Raw genomic sequence first — 13206 nt, forward strand, 5'->3', positions numbered from 1 at the left:
GCCCGTCCCAGGAATCGGCTCTTCTGTTCTCTCTAGCCTGCTTTCCAGCCATTAGCTGTCCTTGTCGCCGCGCCTCGTTCTTGAAGGACATTTTTCTCAGCTGTCTATTTTGGTGTTGGTTGGGGGAGGGGGCATTTGGGGTCATTGTCTGCAAATGCATCCTGGACAGCAGGAGTGTGCTGCTCTGGCTCCTCTGCCTGTCATCTGTCACCCAGCCAGAGCAGCCTGCAGCTAGGCCGGGGACCGCCTAATGAAGACAGAGAGGTGGCTCTGGCTGTGCACAGGTGTCGATTCCCCATTAGTGGAGGTGACATTCCGAAGCACTCCTCATTACAGAGCAGACATTGGACAGGGCTGGGACACATATTGATGGCAGCAGGGCCAGCCAGCGTCTGTCTCAAATCCCACGGCCCCCGAGGAGTGAGCAAGAGACAGAAGCATCCTGAGTGTCAAACCCACCCACCGGCCCCTCTCTTTGCAGAGAAAAACGAATTCTCGACAGGCCTGACACTGAGGAGCAAGACATTCTTTCTGCTCCTTGCGGACCCAAGGGTCCTTAGCTTCAGGCCCACCCCAGTGCTGACCAGCCCACACAGAATTCATGCAGAGAGGAGCTTTGCCCTCCAAGGAAGGGTTCATGGGGCCAGTGGTTGTGGGCCATGCCTGGTCCTCGCCTTCAGGCTCCGACAAAGAGGCTTTCTTGGAGATGGACATGGACCCACGTTGTAGCTCGAAGAGTAGGGTTGCGGACATCTTACGGGGGTGGGGGGGGGGCTGTCAGGGACCAGGGCCGCATGGACAAGACCAGAGGGAGTGAAGACCGGGTAGATTTTCCTCTTGTCCTTGCAGGCGTGTGCGGTTGGTTCCTTTGGGACAGGAGCGACCTGTCCATCATCTTGGAAATGCAGGAGCTGGGTGTCTGCAGCTTCCAGAGCCAAGACTAAAGTGGCCATAAGAAGAGCTGCTACATGCACGCACACACCCCTCCAAAGCCCAGGCGCCACCCTCCTTGGTCCCAGGCTCTGCGCACGCTCATTAGGCCGCCCCCGCACAGCTTGATTTTAAACTTGTAGCAGACGGAACTCGACTTAAAAATAACTATTTTGACAGTTGGGATGTAAATATGTGAGTGACGCGTGGGGCTGTTTTTCCTACGTGCTTCCCCCCATCCTCGGTGCCAATCCTAGCCCCTGCTCCGCGGAGGCTGAGATGACGAGAGCGCCTCCTGCAGGGCACTAGGCGCACTGCAGCGGAAGAATTCCCTTTCAACTTAGCACACCGCCATCACCTTGCAGTTGGAGGCAAATGTGTTTATACACTATGTCTTTGTCTATTACCTGACAAAGGAGGTTGTTTAGCTACTCTTGCGTTTGCTGTTGTTTTGAGATGGATCTTGCTAGTTACCACAAGCTGCCCTTGAATTCACAATCCTTCTGTGTCAGCCTCCCCAGTGCTGGGATTAAGAGAGGTGCACAGCTGTCCTCACACCCCCATACCTATTTGTCCTCCGCTCAGTTTGGCCTGTGCTCATTGAGTCTCTCTACACCCAGCACTGTGCTAGCTGCAGCGGAACAGATTTGTAAGCTAAGGAAGCACCCGCCCGCGCGCGCATAACCTGATGGTCCTCACAAACACTCAAGGGGCTGGCGTTACTGTCTGCCTTCCTTCTCCAGGTGAGTAGCAGAGGTGTGGGACATGAAGTGACTTCAGTGGGCTGCCACGGCCAGTCGAACACTGAGACAGACGGGACCTGGGGAGCCTCGTCCTCACCAACCTTGTGAAGGGAAGAGCAGCAGTCACTCTCTCCAGAGGTAGGGAACGGGGCGGATAACATCAAGGTCTGTCTCTCTGAACACCAGTGTTTCATCTAAGATAAAGCCAGGGCCATCAAGGACACTTTGGTGTGCCAACCTGCTGTCTTACTCCCTTTCTTGTCGGGCAATAGAGGGTAAGGGGGGGGGAGTGTATGATGTCCTAGAGAGTTCCAAACTCTCTCTTTCAAAGAGGGGTGAGTGAAAGCAAGGAGGAAGCGGACTAGAGAGTAAACACGCCTGTGTTCGGGTGTTAGTGGCCCAGCCAGGTACAATTCTCAGAGCGTGTTCGTGCTCAGAGTCCAGCCAGCTGGTCCGTGCCCCCTTCCCTGTGCAGACAGTGCCCTATACCCTCGGCTAAGTGTCTACTGATGTTCTCAGGTACTTTATGAGCACCGTGTGCATGCATGTGCCCGAGAGGCCAGAAGGGGGTGCTGGATCCCCTGGAAGTTACAGGCAGTTATGAGCTGCCCCCTGCAGGGGCTGGGAACTGAACCCAGGTCCTCTGCAAGAGCGATGGGTGCTCTTAACCACTGCACCATCTCCCCGGCCCTGCTCTCGGGTTCTTTCTCTCCTTCCTAGCAAACCCTGTCCCAGAACCTCTGATGCAGTCACTGATGCTGGAATAAATGTCTGTCAGCCATTCAGCATTCACCTCCCTCCTGGAGTCTAGCCCCATGGGGTCAAAGCTTTGTGTGAAAGCACTAAGGAGAGGCCAAGAGGCAGGCTTAGGGAGAGGAGAGGAACTTGGGAACAACAGGACCCACCTGTGATGTTAGAGGTCCCCACAGCACCTGACGGCAAGATCCTGCTGGATTTTTGCCTGTGCATCTGGCCTCCCAGGCTCAGCTCCATCCGTCCCCTCCGAGAGGCCTCTCCGGGCTCTCAAGCACTTTGCTTGAACTCTGCCTAGAGGATCCTGCATTCTTTGAGCCTTGTCCTGTTGCTTTCTGTCATATTGAAGCTCCTAAGGGGTGGGGGCGCTGGCTGACTTCCCGTTCCTCCTGCAGTGGCTCCCACGGCGCTCTGCTCAGGGTCAGGACTCAATACTGACTTAATGAATTCAGGGGACAACAGCACACTTTATTTCCTCAGGGTAAGAGCTGGGATGCAGATAACGGAGGGGCTGGGGCCGTCATGCAAGAAGACGCCTGAACCAAAAGCACAGGATGTAGGCCTGTTCCTGGCAAGCCTAGGAACACTTTGTGAATAGTTTGTGCCAGGCATTAAGGAAACTGACCTGGGAGAAGAGAGCCACCCTGGCCATGAACAGTCAGTGCACACTGCTGTACAAAAACCGCACATCGCCTGTAATCCCCAGCTGTCGGGAGACCCGAGTTAATCAATTCAACTACAGCTGTTCCTTCCTTACAGGAGACGGGCTTTGAGGTTAGGGCTGATGGCCCCGGCTCTCTGTCCCTTCTTAGGGCCCCATTTCTTCACAGTAGTAGAATCTCTGCACTGGCCCCTCAATCCAAGTGGACTCTCGATGCAATAATTCTTTTTTACAGCTCTATTGACACACAATTCATACCACCTGGTAACCTTGGTTACGAATGTGCCTCCATCTTTCTTTCCTTGCAAGACTGACAGTCGTGCATCCTGTCAATAGTTCTGAGAAGCCCAAGTAAAGATCTTTAGTTTATATTGAAGTAGCTGTAAGCCATGAGATCCTAGTGCAATTCTAAACCACGGCCCCTTTGCCCTTTCCAGCACCAGTCAGTGTGACCCACTAGTTCCCTGAGACGCTAGGAGGCAGGAGGCTGGCTTTCCCTCAGTTTACAGATAGCACAAAGGCTCAGCGCCTCGGGTGTCCCCCAGTGCTCCCCCAGCTCTCATCCCCTGTGTATACCTTCCCGACTTTGCCACCCAGCTCTGTTCTCCCTCCTCTCCGATCAGCAGAGACACGTTTGACTTCTGCTGCTGTGTATTGTAGTGTGAAGCCAACGCGGATGCCCCACATGCCTTGACAACATAATTCACTCGCTGCAAAGGGACGTAATAAAGTGTGTTTATTACAGCAATTATCGGCGCAGAATCTGCCAGCATGCTTTCCAGGGGCAACCAGAAAAGTGCTTACTCCAGATGCAGAGATGTCGGAAACCGTGCAGCTAGGGCCAGAACGAAACTCAACGAGACTTGGTAAATGGGTCTCAGTCACCCTAGGAAGAAGAACCGTTCAGGAGTCAACTCAAATGAAGCAGAGGTTAACAAGATGTAGATTGCGGTCCGTTGGATTAAGATCTGGACCTGTTTCCAGGATCAATGTATTGGGGGACATACATAGAATGTACCCCATAACCCAGCCACCCCACATGCTGAGTTCACATCTCACCGACTGACAGAGGAGCATATAGATGGAGACCATTAGCACCAATGATTCTCAGGGATTCCCTGCCACTGTGGTGAAATTCGGGACACAGGAAGACAATCAGAGGCGTTGGAGGAGAGGCAGAAGAAACAGCTAAGAACACCTCTCACTAAATGCTGCCTTCAAGAACATCATTACGCTACAGGGTAAAGATGCAGCTCATCAGGAGAACACTTGTCCAGTGGTCCTGAGGCCTTGGGCTTCGTCCCCAGCACCTTGCAGGGGTATGGAAGAGGGACCTCGATTTCCTGAAGGGAATATGACTAAATTAGAGGGAGTCTGCTTTTCTAGCCTGGGGAGTATATGCTGTCTTGCTTTGGGCAAAATGACTAGACAAAGACATAGATGCATTTGTCCTAGCTCTTTGGTAGAGGGACAGAAGGGAAGTCATTTAAATTCCACAGCAACATCAAGTTATCTGACTGCCGTAACCAGCCAAGCAGGGTTCTTTATATATTGCTTGTGCCAACAGGAGAGTCCTCAGGAGACTGGGTGTCCCCAACAGAGGCAGCAGTGTGTGTTTTGGCTCACTGAGGAGACATCTGGATGGTGGTCACCCGGGTTGACCATAGTTCTGACCTCCCAGGAAACACAAAACTGATTATTGAAGCCAGCAAGCCAAATAGGTCCCCTTGGTTAAGGGATGGCTTAGATGTGCCCCCTCCCCTCAGCATTCCTTTCCCTCCTCGGGCCTCTTCGAGAAGGTGCTACGCTGAGGGGTGAGGGCAGAAGGCAGCTGGGCTCTCTGGAACAGAGAAAGTCAGAGCTTTGAGCATCATGAACAACAGGATAAAAATAGCAGCGTTGCCATGGCAAGGGAGGCTGGGAGAGTCCTGAGGATGTGTCTAGGTCCTGCCATCTCCCCCGCTGGCATCCCTCCCACCCCTCAGATGGAATGCAGGAATGAAGGGAGGGAGGAGAGAGGCCGCCCCAGCAGGGAAGGGGGCTGACTGGAAGCCCACTGGGAAAACTTCAGAGCCTGGGTGCGTCAGCCAGGGCCCAGACTGCCCATGTTACAGGGCCCCTGCTACTGAAATGTCTTCTTTGGTGTAAGGCTGTTCTGAGCAGCTCCCTGTGGATAGTCTGCTTTCCACGTGAGGTTCTAAGCCCACAGGAATCTAGAAAAGGGGCCTATGCCGCAACTCCCGCATGGTGGGCACTAACTACTCCAGAGCTGGCCTAGGGGACCAGAGGGTGTGTTCTGACAAGCCAGGCACCCTGGTCCTGGATTGTTTAGCGACATGTACTTTGAAGCTTTTGGGAGTGAGCAGGTGGTGATGGCTACGATTGCTCTTCCTGTGTGTTAAAGATACAGCAGGGTCATTCCTAGGGAAGACTCTACTTCTTGGTTCCTGGGGGGCTGTAACCTCCAGGATGAGTGAAGAGCAGCAGCTAGGAGGCCACTGAATGCATCCGTTCGGACTCCCTCTCCCGGTGAAGCTGGGAACCAAGGGTCCATCTCCAAGTTTCAGCCATGTCTGGCTACATCCAATACAAGGTGCTCTTCATGTTGGGTAGGGAAGGCAGGTGTGGGACTCATCCGTGGGAGAGAGGAAGCAGTTTCTATGGTCAGGAGTCAGTGGAGGAACCCCAGGGGAAGCGGGAAAACTGTAACTCCCCACACAAAGGGCACCAGTGCCTCCTCTCCTACCCACTGCTGTACAAACCCGGCCTGAGGGACGGGGTGGGTGGGGTGGGGAGGAAGGCTCCGTCGTCTTAGAGATGGGCCATGGGCAGCTACACAAAGCGAACTCAAGCAGATGTTAGGCCCTTCTGAATCTCTTCAGCATGTGTGCCATAGGAGCACAAAGATGGCAACAGTCGTGGCCCACACAGGGTCTGGTGTCCCAGCCCTCACTGGAGGAACATTCTAGAAGAAGCTGGGGCTGGGGCTTCCCCTCACACTCCAGCACTTCTCAGATCTGCCTGGGACTCCAGCCTGCCCTCTTCACTACGCTGTCCTCAGAACACATCCCCTGGGGCACAGGACACCTGAAACCCCACAAAGCCTGGACTCCAGAATACATCGGTGCAATCCCTTCTATCCTTGAAGAACCAGTCCCGGAAATAAGGCCTGACTCATTCATCCAAGGTCACAGGATCACTGGTACTCAAGCAAGGCTAGAACCCAGGAAACCGGCTTTTGGCTCAGGGCTCTTTGCATCTCATATATCTTTTTCAGTTAAATTATTGCTTTTTATTTTCATCTAAAAATGAACAACTTCTTTATATATTTCTATGGATCCATATACTACATTCAAACGCCTACCTCCCTTAGGAGCAGAGAATGGAAATAACATTTTAATGAACTATTTTGAACCTAAGACAAGAAGCCCTTGGGGTCCTGGGCCAGGGTCTCAGAGGGCATTCAAGTCCTAAAATCCTCAACAGCCATTTATATACACACACTTTCCACTGACTAGTTCCATAGCCCAAGAGGGGGAACGCAGAACCCATCCTGTAGGGAAGATGAGCACCGCACCGTAGGAATGAAAGGTGTGCCTCACCCTGAGAGCAGAGGACCTCAGTAGAGTCTAAAAAGACCCATGGGCTGGCCTTCCCTCAGGCAGAGCGAAGGAAACATTAAGCAGAAAACACAAAATTGACTGAGCCCAGCCAGAAGCTGAATTGGGAACAGGTTTCCGGCTGCTTCCCAGATGCTGAGAGGGACAGACTCCCCATCTCCCTGAGAAAACGGTCAAAATAAGAAGTGTGCGTTTGCTAGACGCTGCTACCACCGCCTCCTCAAGCCACGTCTTCTGCGGCATGCCTACCCTCACCTCACCGGGCATGTAGGGAGCAAGGACAGCCAGCTGTCTGCAAGCAGCAGGGCTCGTACACTCCAAGAACCTTGAACCACCCAGGGTCCTATAGTAAGGGCTCGAGATATCCAATGTCTCTCCCACACCAAGGGCACTTTTGTGGGGTAAGCAGCTCTCTGAGCCAGCTCTCTGCCAACCCCTGGGGCTGCCTCCCGGCCAAGGGCTGTGAAGCGAGCACCAGAGAGCTGCCCCCCTCCTTACCCTTCCCAGACCTAAGTTCTCCATTCTCTGACCTGTCCTCTGGGTGAGCCTATGTGGTCGGGACATAACACCCAACGCCTCTTCGTACTGAGGATATGATTTCATCCTCCAGTTCCAGAGAGGCTTCTCTGATTGCAGCCTGGAAGGCAGGTCGCAGCTAGCAACACTCGGGGAGGGATCTGTGGCTTCAATAGCAAAGTATGCCTCCAAAAACTTTTCCGCCATCTCTGCCTCACCCAAGGACTCCACTGTCTAAGAGGAAACTGGATCTTTGCTTTGTTCCTTGTGACCTCACTTGGCCTTTGATGCAGAGGCTTGCTGTTCCCCTGAGGGAAGGATTTGTTCAGGATTCTTTGAATATGACAGAAAATAACAGACAGTAGGGTGGCTCAGGTGGGAAGGAAGACGTGAGAAGTCGATGGAGGAGAGAGAAGCCTCTTGGCTATGCTCAGGCTCTACCAAGACAACCTTGATGCCAGTGATTATGCACAAAGCCAAAGAAACAGCCCTTCTCTATTTGCTCAGAGGCCCTCACTGAGTTCAGGCCTTCCTTCATCTCGGACCCTCCTCCTCCTCCGGCCAGGCCTTTGTTTATCTGTTCTGTCCCAGATGGTGGTGGGAATGTGACTCCTTTCTGTGCTGAACTAACTGTTCCCATCAGGAGAGCGGCCGGCTAGCGGACCAGAAGCTACAGAAAGGATGTCTACTGCTAGAGTTCGTTCTTAAGTCCCAGCTCTCCCTCTAGCACCTGAGAGATCCAGGCACAAGGCCAAGGCCAGGGAGGAAGGAGAAGGGAGGAGAGAGGAAGGGGAAGAAAGGAAATGCTTTCGACTTTGCTTCTGAAGTCCTAGAGATGAATATGGGACACAAGACCCTGAAGCAGGAGATTGACAGCGCACTGGGAAGATGAGGGGAAAAGTCAAGGGAAATCCTAGGGTTCCCTGATTCAAGAGTCCTCTGAAGGTGCCACATGCCAGCATAATGCCTTCTCCAGCTTCCCAAGGAGAGGAGAGGATAAGGAGGGGAGGGATGAACAAAATGGGGGCAGTGGTCCGGCCTAGATCTGGGGACAGTCCCTGAGGGGCTTAGTACCTGGGGAGAGGTCTCCCCACATCTATGTGCTCCCAAAAGAAGTGAGGACTATACGGAACTGGTGATCCAGAACCAGAACTGAGGGAAGACTGGCCTGTGACACACAGAAGAGTCACCCACTGCCTGGCCCCTCAAATGTCTAACTCTGGCCTCCAACCTCCGTCCTGGCCCAGCTGGCCCAAGAGGATGCAGGGAGGGGACAGAGACCTTGGGGCCCCAGCAGAGACTCCATCTTGTGCTTGGAGGTAGTGTCTCAAACATCAAACTCTTCAAGGCGTTTGTAAGAACAGCTACTTCCCTCGCCCAAGGCCACATTAGCCTCATGGGAGACGCAGCCCTGAGACGAGCCTGGGAACCTCATTCCTTGCCCAGTCTGGTGAAGAAGGCAAGTGGTGGGTCCTGGAAATCCCTCTGTGTAGCTGAGGCCTCACTCCAGGAGCACAGAAGACTGGGAGCTAATAGGGGTAGCCATAAGAAGGCTCAAGAGGCGGATGCCCTCACGGTAGGCAGACTCCCGTTGGATGAAGACGAAGGCACAGGCACTGAGCTCCATAACAGTGAGCAGCCTCGGGCCTGGAGTCACTGGGAGCTGACAAAAGGCCCTGGTTCTGCTCACACCGCTGTTTCCCGCTCTCTGTGGACGTCTTCCTTCTTCCTCTTCATCTTGCAGAAGCCGTGAAGACCACAGAAACAGGCGAAAGTGAACTGGGGCATGCCCTGGGCCAGGAGGGGAATGCTCACCAGATATCTGTAGGGAAAGGCAGGGTAGGAGAGTAGGAGAGAGGCAAGAAGAAAGAGAAGCAAGCTGGGGTTATCGTTCCCAGAACCCTTGGGGCTCCCTGAGGCTGCTGCCTGTCCTGTCATCAAGTAAGGGAGCTCTGCCACCAACCACAGCTTCTCATTTCCTGCTACGCGTGGAACTGGCATCACCTTCAGGGGAAGGCCAGCCGGGCAGTGATGGCGCACGCCTTTAATCCCAGCACTCGGGAGGCAGAGCTCTGTGAGTTCAAGGCCAGCCTGGTCTACAGAGTGAGATCCAGGACAGGCACCAAAACTACACAGAGAAACCCAGAAACCTTGGGGGGGAAAAAAAAAAAAACCAAAACCAAAAAAAAAAAGAAAGAAAAAAGAAAAAAAAGCAAACCAGGAAGGCCAGCCAGCTGCTACCTGTGTTGTCCCTGGCCTTCCGCCTCACCTCATCCCCACACAGCTGCAGCTGGGGAACAGGAAGCAAGCAGGCTTAAAACAGTCTCTGGACACGCCATTTCATGCAGGTTCCAATATCACATGGGGGTGGGGGTGGGATGTCCACTGGGTTCTTGAGATCACACATCCAACACTCCAGGTGCGGGAGTTTACAGGCCGAAGAAGCCTCTACTTACGGATCTAGAATGGAGTCTCAGATTCTGTCCTCCCCTAACAATCCCAAGTTGTCTGAAACTCTTAGAGACCCCTACAAGGGCCAGGAGGCAGCAAACAATCCCTCTGATGCTGTCCTGGTCAGTGTGGGGTGCAGAGAGTGGTGTGTGTGTGTGTGTGTGTGTGTGTGTGTGTGTGTGTGTGTGTGTGTGTTCCAACTAACAGGCATTGCATTTAGTTCCTGCACCACACAAAGGGCCGGGAGGGTGGCCTACCTTCCCTTCCCCAGATAAAAGGGTCAGTCTGAGGTGAAGGTGGAGGCTGGGGAGGCCTGAGGTGGAACACAGGAGTCTGGCCGGGGTTATGGGCTCAGGCTGGGGAAGCCTACTCTTTATCCACTCATTTCAGTTCTCCTTGTGTTACTCATCCGCATGGTCGTCGTCCCCCCTCTTCTCCCCCTCCCCCTTTCACGGCTCTGCCCATCCTGTCCCTAAACAATCCTGCTGTGAGGGGGAAAGAGATGCCTTCCAGTCAGCTTGGAACAGGAAGGTAGGCATCCTACCCAGAGGTCAGGCCGGCACCACAGGCCTGCTGGGAACGGCTTCTCTCCTTAGGAAGAACACCGGGAGAAAGCCCGAGAGCAAAACCCAGTGAGGGCAGGAAGGAGGACACAGCGTTTGGAATGCGGAAGCTCAAGGCACCGGCCTCCCCCTCATCTCCTGCAGAGATGGTACAGTTGGTACCCTGCTCGCTCAAGGCACACCTGTGGAGTAGCTTTCCGGTCGGTCTCTTGAGGAACCAACCAGTCCCGACCCTTGTGGTGACGGTCTGGACAGTTCCTGGGGAACTCCTTCAGGACAGACTTCCAACGTGCTTGTCCTGCACAGAGGAATGTCTGCTGTGGAGCTGGTCCGGTCAGGATCCACCCCCAGTCCCGGGTAATACATCCAATCGCTGTAATTAATAGGGATACTGCATTTCCAGTGACCAGCTGGATGGGCAGGAGGCCCAGCTTGAGTCAGCATGGGTAGGGAGGCAGCCTGCTATTTAATAACCTGCTTTCCAGCACCACTTACACACCCACTCTGGCGGAGTATATATAGTGAGCAGAGAAGTCTCTCGGATATATATAGACAGAACCGAGACACAACTACTATATTTCTAGATCTACCGACTGCGGCAATCTCCGGATCCCCCTCATGACAAAGCAGGGGTGGGGGCCGTCCACGCAAGGTCCTATTCTTGACGCTGAGGTGGGCATAGACCTCTCTGGGCCTCCAGTCTTTTTTTTTTTCTTTCTGAATACCGGGGGGCTAGTCAAGGCTTGACATTTACAGCCCAAACCTGAGGGAATACGTGGGGCCCTGGGAGTCCTACCTTGATCTGGAGGGGAGGGAGAGAGCCAGTGGGGTCCCTTGTCATCGGTAACTAATGCACACACTCCATGCTGGGGTGCAGGTGAAGGGTATTATCCAGAAAGCCTCTCAAGTCACCAGAACAACAACAAAAAAAAAAAAAAAAAAAAAAAAAAAAAAAAAAAAAAAAACAGAAACGGACACACACCATGGAGGACACCACAAGGATGCCTAAGGAGGAAACCCACTCTTGAAACCACGTGTCGCCCCCGCCCCAAGGCCGGTCTAGAGTCTCTCAGTCCCAGGACACCAGGACCCTCTTTCCTCTTCCCCTTTAATGCCTGTTCTTGCCCAGAGTCCTTAGGGGATGATGAAAACACTAGTTTTTACCCACCCCCTGTGGAGAAAGTCGGGGCAGGTATAGGAGGAACAAGGGTTTATGGGTCACAGGGAGGGAGCCCCTCAGGAGCTGAGCTGCATACGGCCGCTCAGTGGGACTCCTGGGTTCTTTGCTCCCAAAGGCAGCGAGATCAAGGCAGAGAGCCAGGCTACTCTGCCCAAATATTGGCCTTCAAGTCCTGCAGCTTCTCCTTCTCATCCTTGCTAGGAGTCTCATACAGGGTATAACCCTGGAAGCCCGGGCACGAAGGCCACTGGACTTAGTCCCCAAAGTGGGTGACGCATGGGGCAGAGAATTCCAATCGGTGTGTCTGAGTGTTGTGGCTTCATTCCTCCTCCCCCCCAGGCCCCACCAGCAGGGGCCCTGAGATCCCCACTGCCAAATCTCTGCACCCCTGTTCTGCCCTGGCAGGCATGTACGCCCTTCCCTGCCTGCATCCTTCCACACTTGGTAGTTAGGCTTTACTTTCAACATGGGCTGGAGGCCTCCTGGAGAAGTCAGATCCCATGACCCCCCACCGACTGGGTCATATAGATCCTGGAATACCCCGCTTCATCTATGCTCCGGTGGGAACCCCCACCCCCACCCCGTCCTCACCCAAGCCACCGTTCAAGAGTGGGTAAGCAATGGACAAACGGCCATCGAAAACTCCCAAATGAAGACGGGGGCTGACACTGGCCAATGCTCCTGTCCCCGCCCCCCTCAGCTCCACCTGGCTTTTTTAGCTCAGTTTAGAATGGTCTAGGGTCTAATGACCAAGATGTCCCTCTGCCAAGCCTGCTTCCTGGGAGCCAAACAGAAGAGATGCCAAGTCACAGACACCCTTCCTTCCAAGCCAACGATAGACCCCCGCCCCCCCAGCCTCACGACTCATCCCCGCCTGCCTTTGACCCTCACACCACATTCTCTGTCTGACCTCGCTCTCCTCGGACCCTCCCACCTCAAGGGGACAATCTGAACATGTGCAGGAACCAAGGGGCAAGAAAACACTTCTAAAACGAGGAGGGAGGAAGCCGGGGCTTCAGGCTGGCAGAATTAAAATTCTTCAGTGTCTCTCGAATGTTGGCAATGCCCTCCACCAAAGTGGGCGGTAAGGGGGGTATATGAGACTTGAGTGTTGGGACAAGCCAGGAATCTCTGACAATTGTTTCTTCCACCCCAACCCTGAGGCAGGAGAAGAGGCATATCCAGCAAGACCCACCCCAGGTAACCAGCAGAAGTGACTCAGTGAGGAGGGTGCCCTAAGCCCCGGGGAGACAATGCCGAACCCTCCACCCCTCCCCTGTGCCCTCCGCACCCGAGCCTCAGTAATTAAAATATGAATTCACCTTCCCTCCCAGAGCCGTTCATCCCTGCAAAGGGAAGCAGCTGCGGCTTAGGAGACCGGATTTGGGGATTAGCTCGGGCGGTGCAGCAGACACACCAGAAAGAATTCAAAAGGAAGGGGGTGAACTGGGTTTTCTCCCACCTCCTCCCTCTCCTCTCCCCTCCCCAGCCATCTCCCAGCTTCACACCCACCCCTTCCCCCCAAAGCCTGGCCTCCAGGTTTCTGGGAACTGTAGTCTGCGCGGCAGTGTTGATAAACAGGCAGCCCCGGGGTGGGTGGGAGCACAAACTACAGATCCCAGGGCCTCTTCCCGGGGCTGCCGTCCGCCAAGCCGGGCACAGGGCACTCGTCTGGAGAAGTCTGTGTTCTCCTTGGAAGTTAACCCCTTCTTGGGCTGTTCGGGAAGGAGCTCCGTGGACCTGGAAGCCTCTCTGCCTTCCACGGCCTGTAGAGGCCGCAGTGCCTTCC

The 13206-nt window shown here is 54.1% G+C and overlaps 1 long non-coding RNA gene across 1 annotated transcript; it reads right to left on the minus strand.

The window, feature by feature from the left end:
• Positions 1–3806: 3806 nt before the first annotated feature.
• LOC119089163 lies at positions 3807–12870 on the minus strand. Its single transcript, XR_005093029.1, has 2 exons — positions 12740–12870; positions 3807–9045 (listed from the first exon to the last, which is right to left on the minus strand). It is a non-coding gene; the product is annotated as an uncharacterized LOC119089163 (long non-coding RNA).
• Between the last annotated feature and the right edge of the window lie 336 nt (positions 12871–13206).

Source organism: Peromyscus leucopus, chromosome 15 (genome assembly GCF_004664715.2).
Source record: "Peromyscus leucopus breed LL Stock chromosome 15, UCI_PerLeu_2.1, whole genome shotgun sequence".
In the NCBI taxonomy this organism is placed as follows: domain Eukaryota; kingdom Metazoa; phylum Chordata; class Mammalia; order Rodentia; family Cricetidae; genus Peromyscus; species Peromyscus leucopus.